At 36.5% G+C, this 13,365-nt stretch overlaps 1 pseudogene; it reads left to right on the plus strand.

Annotated features, from left to right (window-relative positions):
* LOC109234196 lies at positions 11,844-13,132 on the plus strand (annotated as a pseudogene).

Below are 13,365 nucleotides of genomic sequence, written 5' to 3' on the forward strand. Positions count from 1 at the left end.
CCAACTACTTATTTCCTCTTGGAGTAGTATTTATTATTTGGTTAATGTTATGATATTAAAAAGGCACATTGTCATGAGTTGAATCTATAAACCTAGTGTTAATCTATTAACTCTGTAAAAGAAAATAATTGTGGGAATATTTTTATAGTTGGAAAATACCTTTATGGAAATGGTTACATGAAATCAACAAGGACGATTTGTAATTTTGTTTTGTTATAAGATACCCAATTAATTAAAAAACCGAAAAAGGGTCAAATATATCCCTATACTATGAGAAAATATTTAAATATATCATTCGTTATACTTTGGGTTCAAATTTATACTTGCCGTTATACTATTGGTTCAAATATACCCTTTGTCCATTAAGTTTGTCCAAGATGGACATCCAATCATACGTTACACTGATATTTGATGAGGTATATGTATGTGGCATGCCACCTCAGCACCCCTAACCCATTTTACCCCTTCATTCTAATTTTTTTTCCACTCCTAAAATTTTCTTCCCCTCCACCACCATTGGTTCGGGTTTTTCAAATACCAAATCAAACCAATTGTGTCGGGTTATTAAATCTAAAGACCAAACCAAATCAATAAAAGTCGGGTTTTTCGAGCTTTCGGGTTTTTTCGGATTTTTTTTAACAAAGTCTTCATAGCACAACATATAGAATTTGCGCTCCAAATCTTTAATCCAAATAAGATAGAACTATATAATATGTTTTTCAAGAAAATAACATAAAATATAACATCATTCATAACATTGTACTAAAACATTCAATAAATGAAGATAATAAAATCGCATAAAAATTATTATTAATAGGCCATAATAAAAATGAACATAATCTAAAATTTCTAAGTTTACTAAAATAAGTATGGCTAATAAGTACTGTTTAACCAAAAAATTGTGTACTTCGGTCAAAAGATTATTTTTAGAAGTACTCGACTACTGATAATCAAGAAATTCTATATTTTCTCAGTAATAAGAAAGGAAATGAAATAGCAAAGTAATCAATAGAAAGCAAAAGAAAATAATTGTGTTCCAATAATAATCAGAACGTGTCCTTACAAGTGAAATCCCTTTTCCTTATACAGGAATCTATAAGTACAACGTCTCTTCCCTTTTATAACTGAATCATTATGAATATTAATGACATTAATGAGACGTTATAATTGGTAAGCGTAACTGTTTACGAAGATTCTGTAACGTCTATGATCATTAATGCACATTAACTGGCGATTCATGAATCTTCATTCTTTACTGTCTTGATTCATTATGCCGGTGTTTCTTCGTATAGCAATTTAGACTTGAGCTACCATACCTTTTTGTCTCGTGGGTGATTGCTCCTACCTATTACGATTCATGTCTCTTTTAATGCATCTCTCCAGTTGTCGCTTTCTTAATGATCCACGTGTCTTGCCACATCAGCCACTTATATAAATTCACGTGTAATATTTATTTTTACCAATACAGATAGTCCCCCCCCCCTCCCCCCCCACTTACCAATTATTCAGCAATTGAATATTTGGGAAGTGGATCACATTTATGGCGGGAATTTTTCCCGTCGTTTCTTATGTATCATTATGTCATCTTCAGAACCAACTCATCGTATGTCAATTCCATTTAATATCTGCGACATGTGGCATACATTGATTGGGTCTGCAACTCCTCGGCGGTTTTTAGGGCTTTTCTGCGACTGCATCAGTCATGAAGTGACTGTTTTTATTATGACGTTTCCATCATGAACCCCTTCGAATGACAGTTTCTTCTTTGTATAAATACCTCCTTATACCTTTGCTTTCCCAAAAACCTTCAATCTACAGTATTATTCTTTCATAGTACTTCTTGTTCATTAGGTCGTATTATTTTCTTATACAAACATGTCTTCTCCAAATCTCGATCCTCGTAAAGTAGTTATAGTAGATGAACTTCCCCCTTCATCTGCTCCTATTAGAAGTAGAAAAGGTGGCGGATTATATAGTTTAGGGTCTGTATCTATTCGTGGTTCTTCTTCTCAACCTAGTGTTACTACTCCTTCGTTCTCTAGAACTAGGGCTTCTTCTTCTCATAGATCTTCTGCTAGAAGTACTTGGTATGGATGGGAAGTACTTGTACTGCCCCCGCTGAAATCAGTCCAATTTATGCCTTTGTTGTATAGCAAAGGCATATTTTTTTTGTAAAAACTATCCTCTTTTTGCTGTTTAATATTTCTATGTCTCTGCTTCTCTTTTTTCTATCATGTTGTGCGCACATATGTGGCATGAGTTAGCTATGCTAGACTTCTTTATGTTGATTGCATGTTTGTGTATTTTTAATGATGCCAAAAGGGGGAAGTATAACGTTAGGGGGAACTAGTTCCTGTTGCTTCATGTGTATAATTTGGAAAACAGGGATCTGTTTAAGGGGGAAGTATAAAGTTAGGGGGAACTTGTGAAGTTCCTGTTACTTCATCTGGTTAATTTTGCTCTAAACATGCGTTATCAATTTCTAAGTTTGTCATCATCAAAAAGGGGGAAATTGATGGGTTTACAATGCCTTAGCTTTGTGTTTTGATGATCTAACAAACTTACTGTCAAAGAACCAGATAAGGAACCTGACTCTTGTGGTACATAACTCAAATCAACGGATTCCAGCTAATGAGAATTGCTACGACTTCAGAAGATAGAGAATCAACGTAGGGACTCGATCCTCGTAAAGTAGTTATAGTAGATGAACTTCCCCCTTCATCTGCTCCTATTAGAAGTAGAAAAGGTGGCGGATTATATAGTTTAGGGTCTGTATCTATTCGTGGTTCTTCTTCTCAACCTAGTGTTACTACTCCTTCGTTCTCTAGAACTAGGGCTTCTTCTTCTCATAGATCTTCTGCTAGAAGTACTTGGTATGGATGGGAAGTACTTGTACTGCCCCCGCTGAAATCAGTCCAATTTATGCCTTTGTTGTATAGCAAAGGCATATTTTTTTTGTAAAAACTATCCTCTTTTTGCTGTTTAATATTTCTATGTCTCTGCTTCTCTTTTTTCTATCATGTTGTGCGCACATATGTGGCATGAGTTAGCTATGCTAGACTTCTTTATGTTGATTGCATGTTTGTGTATTTTTAATGATGCCAAAAGGGGGAAGTATAACGTTAGGGGGAACTAGTTCCTGTTGCTTCATGTGTATAATTTGGAAAACAGGGATCTGTTTAAGGGGGAAGTATAAAGTTAGGGGGAACTTGTGAAGTTCCTGTTACTTCATCTGGTTAATTTTGCTCTAAACATGCGTTATCAATTTCTAAGTTTGTCATCATCAAAAAGGGGGAAATTGATGGGTTTACAATGCCTTAGCTTTGTGTTTTGATGATCTAACAAACTTACTGTCAAAGAACCAGATAAGGAACCTGACTCTTGTGGTACATAACTCAAATCAACGGATTCCAGCTAATGAGAATTGCTACGACTTCAGAAGATAGAGAATCAACGTAGGGACTTGATACCCTTGTGTTTTCCTGACAGCAGTACGAAGTCAACTGTCTACAGCTGGAAAGTGACTGCAGGCACTGTACACAGAAACAGTGCACAACTCAGATACCAAACTTACTGTCACAGAACCAGATAAGGAACCTGACTCATGTGGTACACAACTCAAATCAACGGATTCCAGCTAATGAGAACTGGTACGACTTCAGAAGATAGAGAATCAACGCAGGGACCTGATACCCTTGTGTTTCCCTGACAGCAGTACGAAGTCAACTGTCTACAGCTGGAAAGTGACTACCTGCACTGTACACAAAAACAGTGCAGCGCAGGTTCTGCAGTCACTTCTCATTTGACCTACCAAGTGATTACATCACTCGAGTGATGTCATCCATGTTGTATTAACAAAGAGCATTACAACAAAACATTACTTGAACACTTGAGAATCAACTTTACCGTTCAAGCACTCCAACCGTTCACTGATCAAGCATTCAATTCTCAAGCGCATCAAGAACAAAGTTTAACACTACTACGGTCCAGTTCCTAAATCTAGTATATTGTTGTCCGTAGTTAAGTTGTAACTTTGTAATTGTTCTTCATTGTAATTCCTAATTTGCTTATCTAGAAGCGTTGCTTAGGAACCCCTTTGTAAAACCATAAACCCTTAGTGTTTGTTTCGTGACTAGAGTTAGTCATGAGTTGAAGTCTTTGTAATAGGTGTATTGCAAAGTGGCTTGTAATACGTGTATTAAAAGTTAGTGAGGGATTAAGAGTTTAATTCCTAGATTGCATAGGTTGTAATCTAAAAGTTGCTCATAGTGAAATTGAAATCCTACCAGTGTAGGTCGTGGTTTTTATCCCCTTGAGCAGGATTTTTCCACGTAAAAACTCCCTGTCGTATTTACTTACTGTTTGATTAGCTTCTCAGTGGAAACTCATAGATAACCTGGTCTATATATATTTTGGTAGATTCATATATTCTATCACATTGCACTCTGTCCTCGAGCTCGGATTTGGTCGCTCGAGCTCGAACTCGACCTTGCCCGAACTCGGGCTTAAAATGACCCCTTGAGCCCATAGATCGGAGGTATACGATTTCGACCGTATACAATGTATTAATTGTTCTGTGCATATGCACCTGCAAATTAATGAAGTGTTATTTATCTGTATTGCTGTAAGTAAATAAAACAGTAATCTTTCTGAAAAATAAAACAGAAAGTTAGTAGAAACAATTCTGAAAAATGATATTCGAACTTCAAAATAATTTTTGGAACGTTGAAGGAACAAATCGAGCCCACTGAATACACAGTGTGTCCTTAAGGAAATTATTCCCCTCAAGTACCCGAGGTTATGGAATATATCCTCCCAGGATAGAACGATTTAACTCACCAGTGTATCGGTACCTAAAACTCTGGTGATCGGCGAACCACTCGGTGGTCGTAAAACACACTGGAATATTTTGTGCAGAAGAAGAAGAAGATTCAGAAAATTTCGTAAGTAAATATTCTGGGATTTGAAGGTCTATTTATAGCTAACTTGGTGATGTTTCTGAAGAGGTTTGCAACCTTTCAGAATAGTCATGACTGTTGGAACAGGTGTGACACTCTGAAGAGGTTTGCAACCTCTCAGAACAGTCATGACTGTTGGAACAGGTGTGACCCTCTGAAGAGGTTTGCAACCATTCAGAGTAGTCATGACTGTTGGAAATTTTTGCGGGAAAATTTAAAACGAATTTAAATTAATTCGGGAAAGAAAAACGGGCTAGACCGGACCGGGTCGCGGGTCATCCCTCCATTTCTTTTTCCACCATTTTCCATTCACACCTCTTTTGTTATTATTTATTAAATAACAAACCCAACAATCCCCCACATGAATGGGGAATGGCTATGAACTTAAAGGAATGTACGGACGTGTATGTGTTTTACAAACAAGAATTGATTGCATCTGGAAAAGTAGGTTTCCCTTTGAACTTTCCATAGTGAACTTATATCGGATATACTCGGTCAATCGGTAGATTTGATATCTTTGAACCGTCGAGCTTTGTTGTATACCTAGACAACATAAGTCACACAATCAATCCTTAACCATCTATGGTTCTCACGGTTGTGTTCGTTTCAGCCATGAACACCGCCTGGTTTCATGAGTGCTTAGAGAATGGGCCTTTACTTTCATTCTCCTTGAAGCGGCTTACACTTCACACTCACATAGGTGATTCCTAAACGTGTAATCCTAAAGACTCACTATCTGGTCATATCCTGCCAGACTTAGCAAATCATTAAAAAGCTTTAAGCTTTATTGACTCATCAAAAAAGCCTTAATGCTTTACCTCGTTTTTGAACATTGTCTTCATCACGAGAATGGATTGAGTTAGTTGACAATGTTGAACCGTCATTCATAACTTTGTTTGATCTCTTTGAACCTAGCTCTTGGGATCTCCAGTCTGCTAGGTAGAGTTACCGCCATGATGACTTGTCCTAGGCCTTTAACCCCATTGCCTTTGATGATCTTTCAACTGCCTCTCTACATAGGCCTTTTGTAAGTGGATCCGACACGTTATCTCTTGACTTTACGTAGTCAATTGTGATAACACCACTAGAGAGTAGTTGTCTAACGGTATTGTGTCTCCATAGGATATGACGAGATTTTCCGTTATACATAACGCTCCCTGCCCTACCTATTGCCGCTTGACTATCACAATGTATACATATAGGTGCCAAAGGTTTGGGCCAAAATGGAATATCTTCCAAGAAATTCCGGAGCCATTCAGCTTCCTCACCGGCCTTGTCTATGGCTATAAACTCAGCCTCCACTGTAGAGCGGTCAATGCACATTTGTTTGGACGATTTCCAAGACATCGCTCATCCACCGACTGTTTAGAATTGGTTGAACCGGTGATCTAATTTGCATCACTATACCCCTCTATTATCGTGGGATACTTATTGTAGTGCAAAGCATAATTTGGAGTATATTTCAAATACTTCAAAACTCGTTTCATTGTCATGAACTTCAATGCAAACTTCCTTATATTGTAGACTAATACGTCTCGATTTTCGATTGCATATCATATTATTGACTACACTTAATGTAGTAATTATAACAACAGCTGGAATGATTGGCATCAGTTGTGGCCACAACCTTTTAATATATAACACATTTTGTAATCATTCCGCCATTTTCAAGCATTTGTATGCTATTCATTCATATGTCCATATGATATGCAAATTATAGCACCTCCATTCATGAAACAAATCCAACTTGCAATAGATTTTGGTCATGTTCATCGGTTAGTTCACCTCATTATTGACCAACGTATTAATATATTCGTTCATGAACGGTCATGTCTATACAGACGTATCTTTCTATTAAAAGTCACAACCTTCAAAGTGACATCATTTCATAAAAGAACTAAACAATATAAATTTTCATTAAAGAAAATGACCTTTCGAGAAAGGCATGTGACCAACTTCCGAATTAGTAGTTTCATCAACTAGTCTTTATTAAGACTAAACAACTCATGATTTTACCAACTACTATATCAATGTAGTTCAAAAATTATATAATTTAGACATTACGTCTAACATTGGCTTTTGTCATGCATAAGCTAAAAGCCCCCACATTTTAAATATTTCATCAACATATCATATATAATCAAATAATGACTATATGATTTGAAGTATTCTTAACGTAAACACATTTGTTTACGCTCATTAATTTTTGAAACCATTTGACAATATTATTTGGTCAAATCTCGCATGTCATTGTTTACTAAACAATTTTGTACAAACGTTACGACTTTCCCGGTTTCTCGTAGAAGGATTGCCATTTTCATTTGCCATTTCTTACTGTCAACAACAGAAGAAATCAATTAATGGCAAAACCAAAACAGTAAATGATACTGTAATCAATAAACAGTACGTAATAAAAACAACTAAGGTTTTTATATACTGTTTTACAGAAAAACGATGAAGTTTTTATGTTCTTCAAATCGTTTTCTAAATTTCAATATCCTGATGAAGTTTTTATATCTTCAAATCAGAATAGTAAAATTCAGACAGAATATAGAATATAATAAATATAATTTTCTTAAGTTTGTTATTTATCTGTATTGCTGTAAGTAAATAAAACAGTAATCTTTCTGAAAAATAAAACAGAAAGTTAGTAGAAACAATTCTGAAAAATAATATTCGAACTTCAAAATAATTTTTGAAACGTTGAAGGAACAAATCGAGCCCACAGAATACACAGTGTGTCCTTAAGGAAATTATTCCCCTCAAGTACCCGAGGTTATGGAATATATCCTCCCAGGATAGAACGATTTAACTCACCAGTGTATCGGTACCTAAAACTCTGGTGATCGGCGAACCACTCGATGGTCGTAAAACACACTGGAATATTTTGTGCAGAAGAAGAAGATTCAGAAAATTTCGTAAGTAAATATTCTGGGATTTGAAGGTTTATTTATAGCCAACTTGGTGATGTTTCTGAAGAGGTTTGCAACCTTTCAGAACAGTCATGACTGTTGGAACAGGTGTGACCCTCTGAAGAGGTTTGCAACCTTTCAGAACAGTCATGACTGTTGGAAATTTTTGCGGGAAATTTAAAACGAATTTAAATTAATCCGGGAAAGAAAAACGGGCTAGACCGGACCGGGTCGCGGGTCATCCCTCCATTTCTTTTCCCACCATTTTCCATTCACACCTCTTTTGTTATTATTTATTAAATAACAAACCCAACATGAAGTTAGTATTTCCTTGCAATATCCTGTAGTAGTTGTGAGCACCTGGCCTTTCTGGGGAAGCTTTTATTTAGAGCTGTGGAATATGCCGTTGCCTGTGGTTTTTCCGCTTAGATGCAGTAGTAGAAGGGTGCTTTGCTTGTGATGAACTAAGATGTGACGGTACAGGTACACTACCAATTTAATTAAATCTCTTTAGAGACTTTATGTCACATGCATATATACTTATCTAGCTATGCTCCATTGTAATTATATGTTATGCTAATCATGCCAACTTAATTTATTTTCTCTTGTTGTGTCCACAAACCTCCGTGCGATACCATGCACTAGTTGTATTTGAAGCTCTTATTGAAACCATAAACATTTTAGAATGTTTTGTTTTAGTTTTAAATGATTTTGTATGAATTTCATGCTTGATTGGTCAACACATTTGTTGCATGACTAATACTGAGGGATGCTTCTGATGATCATCATTTTCTGAAGGAAACAAATTTCTGTCTACTTTCTCATCGTAATGCCTCTTTTTGGAGAAGTAATCTGTAGCACTATACTAGTTTCTGCTGGATTATGTGTTCGATCAGTACAAATCAATTATGATACTTTTGACCTTTGGTGAACTCTTGATAGTAGTACGTATTTTGGTATCCAAAAGTAATTTAGTCAAGAGCAATATGACATATACTATGCTGTTTTCAAGTTCACTAATAATTTCGGGAAAATATGAATTCATCTAGACAATGGGTGTGTTTGGCATAACGAAATTTTTTTTTCCTGGAAGATGTTTTCCAAGAAAATATTTTCTTGGAAAACAAGTAGTAATTTTATTCATTTTCCTGTGTTTGGTACGCAAATTAAGGAAAATGACTTCTCAAGAGTATTCATAAATAATCTAGATATAATAAACATGAAGCCATAAACTTTCAAACCAACAACCTTCCGAATCCACAAATTTCATAAACTTTCGAACCGCTAAACTTTCGAAACCGCAAAATTTCGAACCCGTAAACTTTATAATTTCTAAACCCGTAAACTTTAAAACACATAAACCTCCGAACTCATAATTTTGGAACTTATAAAATGTTGAACCTTTAAACCGATAAATAAAAAAATTAAAACTTAAAATATATTTTTTTTTTTTTTGGGGGGGGGGGGGGGGGGGCGGAGAAAATGAAAAAGCAGAAATTTAGTAAATTATAAAAAAAAGTAAAATACTTTTTTTTGTTACGGGGGGGCGGGGAGGGTTGGGTGGGTGGTGCAGAAAAACCGAAAAACAAGAAATTTGAAATTGCAAAAAAAAAAGAAGGTAAAAATTTAATTTTTTGCGGGGTGGGGGGGGGGTAGTGGTGGGGTGTGGTGGAGGGGTAGTAGGGGTGGGGGTAACAGAAAAACTGAAACTAAAAAAAAAGCCTTTTTTTGGAGGGGGGTTGGTGAGAGTGGGTAATGTTGAGAAGGAGTTTTGGAAAATGTTTTCCCTTTCTCTTGATAAGGAAAACATTTTCCTCCAATTTCCTCCAATTGGAGGAAAATGAAGAAAATATTTTCCAAAACATTTAAGCCAACCAAACATGGGAGTTAGAGTCTAATTTGGTTGTCTAGTGACACTTTCAGTAAGGTATAACTGAATAAGATCTTTGCGTGTTATAATTAGGGTACAACACACAAACTTGAATTAGCTATATATTGTGTGGATTGGGAACCTGTATTTAGTTCTGCGCCATTATAAGGAGGATTTCTTGAGGCAAAATGTGCGTAGTTTGATCCATTTGTAGCTGATTAGTTTTATTCATGATTTAACGAAGTACTTTCAGTAAGATTTGGGTTAGAAAAGGGTAGAATGATACATGTATATATTTTTTTGTGAGAGTAAAGAAGTTGTCTTTCATTTATTTACTTTTGCAGAAACTGAATTTGGCTTCTAAGAGGACACTTGAGTATAAAGGTTTCTTTACTGCAAAAGTGATTTTGGCAAAAGGATATTCATCATTCTCTCGAAGTGTTTTCTTCATGCTTGGAAGCACATTGGCTCATCATAATTTCTACACGCATCATAATTAATAAGCCATTTGATCCAAGTTTTGAGTAATTTGTGGTGCACTTTTTCAATACCAACATGTATACAAATGGAGAAATAAGTTTTAAGTTTGTTTACGGAAAATCAGGTCTTACCAGTTCTGAAGATCCGTTGCTCTTTGAAAGCTTGGCTTGATTAATGCACTACTAATTGGTGTAGCAGATGCTGCAAAATTTCCTACTCCCGAAAGGAAGAAACTTGGTACTCGCAATGATAGTATTGTAACTACATATGCCTTTTGTATTATATATAGCACCTCTGTACCCTTTCACACTTTGGGCTATAACAGGTTTTTCATCTATCATTTTCGGTAGTTTTTTTTTTTTTTTTTAGTCAACCAAAGAAACATATGAGCAAAGTGCGTAGTTGGCTCAGTGTTACAAAAATAGTGGTGATCACTGATGCCCATTTGTGTTGTAGTACAAAAAGGTGCATGGTTACTATTACAAGTGGTTGCCAACATATCTAAGTAAAAGGAGGGTGGCTCCAACTGCACAGTGGTAGATGAGGTGCGCCTGTGGAGTGTTCCCTGCTAGCAAATCTTATAATACAAAAGTTGGTGGTTGCCAGAGGATAGAAGTTGGAGCATCACGAGCTAGGGTTGCTCCATATTTAGCTAGTTTGTCCGCTACTCGGTTTTGCTCCCTTTATGTGTGTATCACCCAAGGCCTACCCAGTTGGTGTAGCAGGTACCTGCATTCATGTATGGATGAGTATTGTGGGTTATGGGATTTGAGTAGAGAAATTACCTCTGTTGAATCAACATTGACTTCCAGTGGAGTCAGGTGGTGATGTAGAGCAAGTTGTAATCCTTCAAGGAGTGCATTGAGTTCCATATAAATATGGTTTCCCATTTTTCTTGTGCCTATATATCTTAGTTGAGTCTCTGATTATATCCCCAAGACCATGTTTTTGTTGAGGGATGCTACAAGCTCCATCAGTATTTTCGGTAGTATTTCACCCTTTTTCGGCTAATTTGTCCCATAGTAGTATATAGTTACCAAACAATATCCGAATAGTGCGTTTTCAAACTTCTTGTAATGGAGTAAAACCAATCGAAAAATTTATGGTTGACAATTGGTTGTTGCATTCTTTTATTTTATTCAAAAAACTTTTCCCACCTTTCAACGGCTTAATTGCAAAGCATAGAGGGGATTTTTGTTTCCTGAAAGACTTTAACTTCAATTTATTTAAAAATCAATAAAAAATAGTATGGATAAAATACAAATATAAATATAATATTACCTCCACATCAACAAACATTAACGACCATCGAACACCCTGTTTCCTCGCATTTTTGTATCCTACGGAGTAATTGTTTTTCTGTAAAAAAAAATATAGTAGTAGTACTAGTAGATTAGTAATAGAATAAATGCTAGAGTATATTGATTGTGTACGGATTAGTAAAACCTTTAATTACCCAAACCGCTTCTCAATTTTCCTTAAAACTATTAATTGGCACAATTTATTAGGGAAAATTTTTATAATCCTATTTGGAATAGAAAACCCCTATTATAAAACTACCTCCCTGTTAGACCTAGCGTATGTTGTTTTCAAATTGATCAAACTAATTTGCCTCATTCTCGCATGGCAACTCTTGCTGATTCGTTCCTGGCTGATCTGGACGAATTGTCCGATTATGTTCTTGACGAGGAGAATTTGGATGCTGAAGACTTGGCAGACATGCTAGATAATGTTTCCAAGCTGCAAAAATCACGTCGCTACATTGACGTAATGCAGAAAGTTGAAGATGCCCTAATTGATGTCACGAATAAAGGTAACAGTGTGGTTCTGGAAGATGATGATCCAGAATTTCAGTTTATAGTAGCCTGTAATGCCTTATTAATTGACATTGAGAATGAAATTCTTATAATCCACAATTTTATACACGGCAGGTATCGATTGAAATTCCCTGAGTTAGACTCGCTTGTTGACCCAATTGATTAAAAGGATTGGCAAGGAAATGGATGTGGCTCGTGTTGACTTGAAGGGACCGCTCACCTCAGGAGTTAACATCATGGCTGTCTGTGTTGCGGCATCAACTACCAATGGCAAGCCACTGCCAGAAGATGTTTTACAAAAGACACTAGAAGCATGTGATAGAGCAATTGCTCTTGATTCAGCAAAGAAAAAGGTTCTCGATTTTCTGAATGGGATACATTGCTCCGAATCTTTCTGCTGTTGTTGGGAGTGCAGTTGCTGCAAAACTTATAGGTGTTGCTGGTGGTCTCTCGAAGTTGGCAAATAGGCCTTCTGATAATATCCAGCATCTTGGTGACAAAAGGAAGAATTTAGCAGGGTTCTCCTCCAAATTTCGTGTAGTGAAATAATTCAGAAGACACCTCTTTCCTTAAGGAAGGAAGTCTGGCAGACAAGTCCATGTTAGCTGCTCGTATAGATTCGAACAGAGGAAAGCCGACTGGAGAATATGGAAAATCTCTTAAGGAAGAGATCCTTAAAAAGATAGAGAAATCACAAGAGCGACCTCCTGCAAGGCTGCCAAAGTCTCTTTCAGTTCCAAAAGATACTAAGCCTAAGAATAAGAGAGGCGGTGGTCGGGATAGAAAGAGGAAAGAAAGATATGAGATGACAGACTCGCGGAAGCTAGCAAATTTGGCGTACCTGAAGAAAGCTCCTTACTTGGGGTTGGATATCGCATGCTTGGTCAGGCTGGAAGTGGTAAGTTGCGTGTATCAGTTAAAGTAGCAAAGAAGAAATTCAAAAGCACTAGTACTGGTGCAGCCACAATATCGGGCTTGACATCATGTCTGCCCTTCACCCCGGTGCAAGGGATCGAGCTATCGAATCCTGCAAACCAGCTCCACAGTGGAACTCGAAGCACCTATTTCTCTGAGAATAAATGTTTGATGTGTTGACCTTCGCTGGGATAAGGTGATCTAGCAGTAATTGTTAATTCTTATCAAATACCACCTTAAATGTTTTCAAGCAGTTAGTATTATTTATAAATTGCTAAATTTTGTAGGCACTCGTGAATTGATGAAGTTTTGTGTTTTTTTGCAATTATCCTGTAGTTGTAAGCACCTCATCTTTCTTGAAAGCTGTTAATTAGAGTTGCATGGAATATGCCATTGCCTGTGGCTTTTCTGCT

The sequence above is a fragment of the Nicotiana attenuata genome, chromosome 1, assembly GCF_001879085.1.
Source record: "Nicotiana attenuata strain UT chromosome 1, NIATTr2, whole genome shotgun sequence".
NCBI lineage: Eukaryota > Viridiplantae > Streptophyta > Magnoliopsida > Solanales > Solanaceae > Nicotiana > Nicotiana attenuata.